The sequence below is a fragment of the Meriones unguiculatus genome, chromosome 20 (genome assembly GCF_030254825.1).
Source record: "Meriones unguiculatus strain TT.TT164.6M chromosome 20, Bangor_MerUng_6.1, whole genome shotgun sequence".
Lineage (NCBI taxonomy): Eukaryota > Metazoa > Chordata > Mammalia > Rodentia > Muridae > Meriones > Meriones unguiculatus.
In genome coordinates, this window is record NC_083367.1 from 62275059 (window position 1) to 62281603 (window position 6545).

The window sequence follows — 6545 nt, forward strand, 5'->3', positions numbered from 1 at the left end:
CCACAAGCTGTATGCTTGCTCTCCACTTGTGTAGGAAAGACTGTAACAACAAAGCAGTGATCTGGGCCAAAGGGCACTTCAGATCAGGCCTCCCTGGGTGTCAATGCTTAGAGGATGCTGTATGGATTATCCTCCGGGCCAAACCACCGCCCGCCATCTTTGGGAGTTTAGCTGTTCCAGTTTGTGAGACCAACAGCTGGGCTTCAGAACAGTTGATGTTCCCTCACAGAAGGAGGGGATGGGAAGGGTCATGGGCCCCTCATCTGGATCTCCAGCCGCTCCTTCCAACCAGTCATATGCAATTCTACACTAATTGCATGTGGCCTCAGGGTCTTTGAGCAGGGGAGGGTCTAAAGGATACAGGCTAGGAAGGCCAGAGGAAGGGTCTACACCTGTGTGGAAGGAATCTTTCTTTCTGGGTACAGACTTTCCAACGTGGCTGCCTTGGAGTCACCCATGCTCCTTGTCAGCAACACCTCATCCATGCTTTATGAGAAAGCCCGTTAAACTCATTGGTTTCCTAAGGTGACTTTGAGGAAGCAAAGTTTGGTCTGTCCTCGGGAAGGGTAGGCATTGCCTAGTGTCTTTCCCCAGGGCAAGAATTCTTTCAGCAGTAGACTAGAATGTTTACTGATAAGAGAAACTTGTTGCTGGACCAGATTTCACTGCTTTTGTCTTTGGTGGCTATTCCACAGGACTTCAGGGATAGGCATGTCCTGCATTAGAATAGCAATTCATTAAGGGATAGGATGGGATTCTTGATAAAGAAATAGTAGATTCTTAGTATAGTACAGCTCTTGCCATAGGTGAAAAAAATGGCCAACTATGTGAGATGAGGTACATATATATGATAAGTTATTCCACTGTAGTAGTCAAATATATAGTATGACATTGTATTATATAATTAAATATACATAACATGTTTATTTTAAAAATAATTTTAAAAATTATTCTTGATGACAACGTACAGTACAAAACATAATCCTTTCTCATATGTAAGAAAAAAACAATTTTATAAGCAGACCCATATATGTCATGTGTGTCATTATCAAAGTTTTAAAGCTTAGAATATGGGGCTGGAGAGATGGCTCAGCAGTTAAGAACCCAGGCTGCTCTTGCAGAGGTCCTGGGTTCAGGTCCTGGGTTCAGTTCCCAGCACCCACATACAGCAGCTCACAATCACTCCTAACTCCAGCTCCAGGGGATCCAAACCCTCTTCTGACCTCTGCATGCGCCTACATTAGCACACGCACTCATACACACATACAATTTAAAAATAAATCTAAAAGTTAGAATGTTTGTACACAGTGAACATAGCTGAAGCCTTGGTCTTTACCTAATTTCGTTAATCACTGAAGCTTAAACTTTGGAAGAGTGGAGGGAAAATGTGAAATGAATCTTAGCGATGAAGTTTCCCCCTTTCTGTTTCTTAAAATAGCGATTTAAGGGGGCAATGAATAAGAAGCCCTTCCCCCCCACATAGCTTCTTAAGTACACAGCTGTCTGGCCGCACTGTGGAGGAAAGCAAATAAAATCTGTGACTCAAAACACTCAGAGCACCACCTCTACCTCTACAGAGATGTGCTACAGCCCTGGATGAGGCGCCCACTCACATAATCGCTTCCCCCTGAGTAAATTCTCCTCTGTTCTGTGGAGGTCAGTGACGGTCACTCTCACCCATGGCTCTGTATACCCGGATTCAGACAGAGCCGACCATGTCTGGGTTTAAGGCTTTTTCTGTTTTGGTTTTGTTCTGCTGCTGTGGTGAAACCTTGGGTCAAGAACAGCTTAGGGGAGGAGAGTTTTTATTTGGCTTACTCTTCCGGGTCACAGTCCATCACTGAAGGAAGTTGGGACAAGGACTCAAGCAGGAACTGGAAGACAGACCTGCTTGCTCTTTTACCACTAACCAGAGAACTCACAGCCACGAAAATACACCAACTTCCCAGAAAGTCGCTTGGTGGTTTGCTCACAGGATCGTTTGCCCAAAGAATGGTGCCAGCCACAGTGGGCTGAGCCCTGCCATAGTAATTAACAATCAAAGCAATTGCAACTTATCCACTGGCCAATCTGATCTGGGCAATCCCTTAACCACTGCTTGCCTATGACGTCAGACTCCTTAACACAGAGCATGAAAGAGGAAGCTTGACCACCTAAGACTCGGCAGGGTGAGGCGACATAACCTATCAGAGTTTCCGGTTTTTTTATTTTTCTTTCTTCTTAACCCACTTTATTTTCAGCCCTAGACCTAATCCCAAATGACCCAAACGAGCAGCTCTTCTCCAAACCTCCCAGCCTTGTCATTATTTCAAGGATTTGGAATAGACCAAGCCTTCTGGGGAACGGTGAGAAGGAGGCGAGGCTGACTCTCCTTTCCGGCAGACTGTGGGCAATCCAGCTGCCAGTGTCCAGCCTGGAGCCTCTGTTGGGGTCAACTTACTCAGCACCTGGGTAGGAGAACACCCAAGTCTCGAGGTACATGGGCGACTGTCCTGCTCCTACTTGCCCTGCAGGGTGGGGACGCTGGCTGCCCTGGCAGAGCCGTGGGAGGGAGGGAGGGAAGGAGGAAGGACACCTGTACTTGTCACCCGGCTACTTCAGGAATGCAGACAGCTGCAGCTTTGGCTGGCAGATACTCTCTCACCAGCAGAAGCATAAAGGCCAGGGGAACTGGTCATGTGCTTGCTCCCACTCTCCTCCCCGGCCTTTTTGACTGTTCTCTCAGCCCGTATCACCTCAGTTTTGCAGTTTTAGAAGGACGTGAACCCATGCTCTGCCTGAAATCGCTGAGGCTAACTGTGCTACCGATCCAGTAAAAATGTGTAATTGTCGCCCTCTGTCGGCCATTGTGCTTAATGCTTTTGTTTTAAAACTCTCCCAATCGCGTTCCAGAAAGTGTATCCTTTCCAAAGGCCAGCTGCTGAGGATAAGGTTTGTAAATGACCCCAAAGAAAGGGGGAAAATGTTCTTTGATGTAGCAGTAGGCCTTTCCAGCTCAGCTGGCACCTCTGTGGGCTGGATTTAATTCCTAGTACGTCAGAGGAATTGCCTCAGGCACTGGGATCCTGCAGAGGACTTGGTTTCGGGATGATGTTCTGCAAAGCCAAGCCCTTGGGTGAGGCAACCTTTCCACATTGTGTGGCCTAGGCTTTTACCCTCGTGGTTGTTCCCATTTTGAAAAAGGAACACGTCTCCTCCAAGGGAGGCCCTCTAAGGAGTGTTGGGTAAGCTGATTCGTTGTCTGTTTGTTGACTTTACCTATGAAATGGACACTCCTAAAGGTATGAACAGTAGATAGCCAAAAAAAAAAAAAAAAAAAAAAAAAAAAAAAATCTAAAAAGGGGCGCTTCGCTGAATTTTAACAGCCTTTTACAGGTGTGCTTACATGCCCTGTATAGATCCGGGGACCTATGACGAAAACAATCTGCATTATGGTTCCTCCCCTTGTGGCATGATGTTCCTTTTAACACCAGCCAGCCAGCAAGCAAAACAAACAAACAAACAAACAAACAAACAAACAAACAAACAAACAAACAGCCAAGCCAAACCAACCAACCAACCAACCAACAACCGTGCAAGCCGAGAAGCAAAACATCCAAAAAGGCACACGCCGAGGCAAGTTCTGTCATCTGCGGTCTAGAGCCACACGCCCCCTGGTGGTCAACTGTGAGCACAGCAGCCAAGCAAGACTGGGCTTTGCCTCTCTGAACTTCCAGGGGTTCTGCTAATGGTGTAGTACTTGCTAAGTGCTTGTCTGTGTCCTGCCAAGGATGGCTGTGGCAGTGACGTGGCTGGAGTAGTCTGCAGCAGCAAGGCACAGGGCTGAAGGGCATGGGATTGGTTCTTATAATCCCTGCTCCGGCTGGTCCCACTGGCTGTGCGATCTCAGACAGGTTATTGCTCTGTGTTAGAGGCCCTTCTCCCTCAGTTGGTACTTGTGAGTCATAAGGCTAGTACCTCCCCTCATGGTTTCAGGGTGATGAGTAAACCAAATCCCCTGTAGCGCCAGGTCCAGCATATGTTCTCACTGTTTCCTCCCCTCCCCCCAATAGGAAATGGAAATGCTGTTGGCCAAAGAGAATCTCTTGGAACCTGGGTGTTTGGGTTAGAATTTGGCCCTGCTGGTTTCCAGTGGCCTGGCTTTGGGTGCATTTCCATGCCTTGATCTCCGAATTGGAAGGAAATAACAATAAGCAGGAAACCCTGGTGAGTATAAAACGATAGTACCACAGCCTGGTTGTATGGCAGGGAGAACAGGTTTGCAGGCTGCGGTCTTCAGAGTGACATGTGCTGGCAGAGAGCCCTCCACACCTGGTAGTTATATATATGTTATACACACATGGACACGTGTGTGTGTGTGTGTGTGTGTGTGTGTGTGTGTATAATTTAATTTTGAGACAAGGTGTCACTGTAGTGCCCTAGCTAGCCTGGAACTCATTACATAGAACATGCTGGCTTTGAACTCACAGAGATGTGCCTTCCCCTGCCTCCTGAGTGCTGGGATTAAAGGCCTGTTCCACTGCAGGCTACTGCAGTTAACTTCAAGATAATGGTATGCTTAAGTTAGCCACCAATAAAATCCACATCTAAGTCTTTTTATCTATTAATGACAGTGGCCCCTTGAAGAGCTTTTATACTCTCTGCTGGGGGTAAGGGTCCTAGTCTGTGGCTTGACCTCTAACGTGCTTGAAGCCATGAAGGACAAGAATTTCAAAGATTTGAGCTGTGGTAATGTGGGGAAAAGAGAAACTTTAAGGGAGACATTTAAAATTAATTTATTCTTTCCCAGTGTCACATATATGTACAGCACATTCTGGTCACACTTATCCCTGTCCCCTCTCTTACCACCACAGATCACCATGAATCCCCTATTACCTAGCCCCTCTGCCATTTTTACAGGTTTTTGCTTCTTTTGTGGGTTTGACCAGGTCTGCCCATGCGGACAGTCCCAGCTGAGGAAGCAGGGACAGCCTGGGCCAGCACAGGTCGCATGAGCAGGGAAGCTATGTGACCGACCAACCACAAGAGACTGCAAATTACAGAAGTGCCCGAGAAGTGAGGGAGAGAGATAGAAGAGCCGTTCTTACTCTAAACCAGTGGTCCTCGACCTTCCTACCGCTGTGACCCTTTAATTCATGCAGTTCCTCATGTTGTGGTGACCTCCAAAACCCTTGAAATCACTTCGTTGCTACTTCATAACTGTAATTTTGCTACTGTTAGGAATTGTAATATAAATATCTGATATGCAGGATCTCTGACATGCGACCCCCCAAAAGGGGTCATGACTGTTGTCAAACCAGTGTGTTTTCCAGTGGTCCATTTCACAGCAGAGGTGACTCCAGCAGGACCCTTCCCAGCCTCTCGAGGGGATCTGCAGTTTTGTGTTTTTTATCTGATCATATACTTTTGTAAGTATATAAAACTTTGAAAAGTTTTTGCTCCAGTTCATTCTAATGTTTCTTTTCATCTGTGTCTTTGGGTCAGGTGATCTTAAGAGAGGTATACAAATTAAGTTGCTATTTAGTTAGTTGGGCTCAGTGAGCTGTGTTTACACACTGGGGAGTCACTTCTGTGAAAGTGACAACTGTAACTGACACAGCGTTTGACTCTTCTGAATAGTCATCACACTATCCTATCTGGCAGCGTAACTACCCTTGATGTGACTTCCTTGATATGGTGCAGGAGGCCCAGCAGTGAGACCACCATTACACCAACCTCAGTTCCTCCATTGCCTACCACAGGGCAATTCATCTTCCTGGCGCAGACGTCTCCTCCTTCCTCAGCCCCCCCCCCCCCGTGTATGCTCACCCTCTGTGTTGTTCTCTTTCTTTAGGGAAGCACCTCCAAGGGCTGCGATCATGTCTGGCGCAGCCCCCTGACACCCCAGCACTCGGCTGCATAGTGTGCTCATTGAAGAAGCACACACTGAAGGGAGAAGTGCTTGTAATGATGGGTGTTTGTGGTCACGGGCTCCCCTCACCCCCCTACCCTCTTACTCAGACACTGGTGTGGACTGTGGAGCCTGGGTCCTGGCAGGTCTGGGGTGAGAACAAAGGAAGTCATAACCTGGGATCCAGTGGCAATGTGGACGCATATGTCACTGTGCCAGCTGGGTGAGATGGCTGCCTTAATGACCCCTGAGACAGAAGCAGCCTAGGATCTTCCCAGACACCCAATTCTGGATGCAGGAGTGGATGCTGCCACTCAGGTTAGTATCTAGGCAGCCTGCTTCTGGGTTGCCTAACAACCTATGATGTCATCATGTGTCGCCAGACAGGTAGCCACACCTGGCAGGTGTGGTTACTTTGCTCCTTAAAAGGACCAACCCGCCACTTTGTCTCTCTCTTGCCCTCTCCTCTCTTGCCTTCTCCCCTTTCACTGTTGGGACGCCCTGCTCTCTTCCCCCTATCATGTCTTACTCTCTCCTTCTCTCTCTCTCTCTCTCTCTCTCTCTCTCTCTCTCTCTCTCTCTCTTCATCTCCATCTAATAAACCTCTTTTCTATAAAATCTGCTGTGAGCATCATCATCATTTATTTGGTCCTAA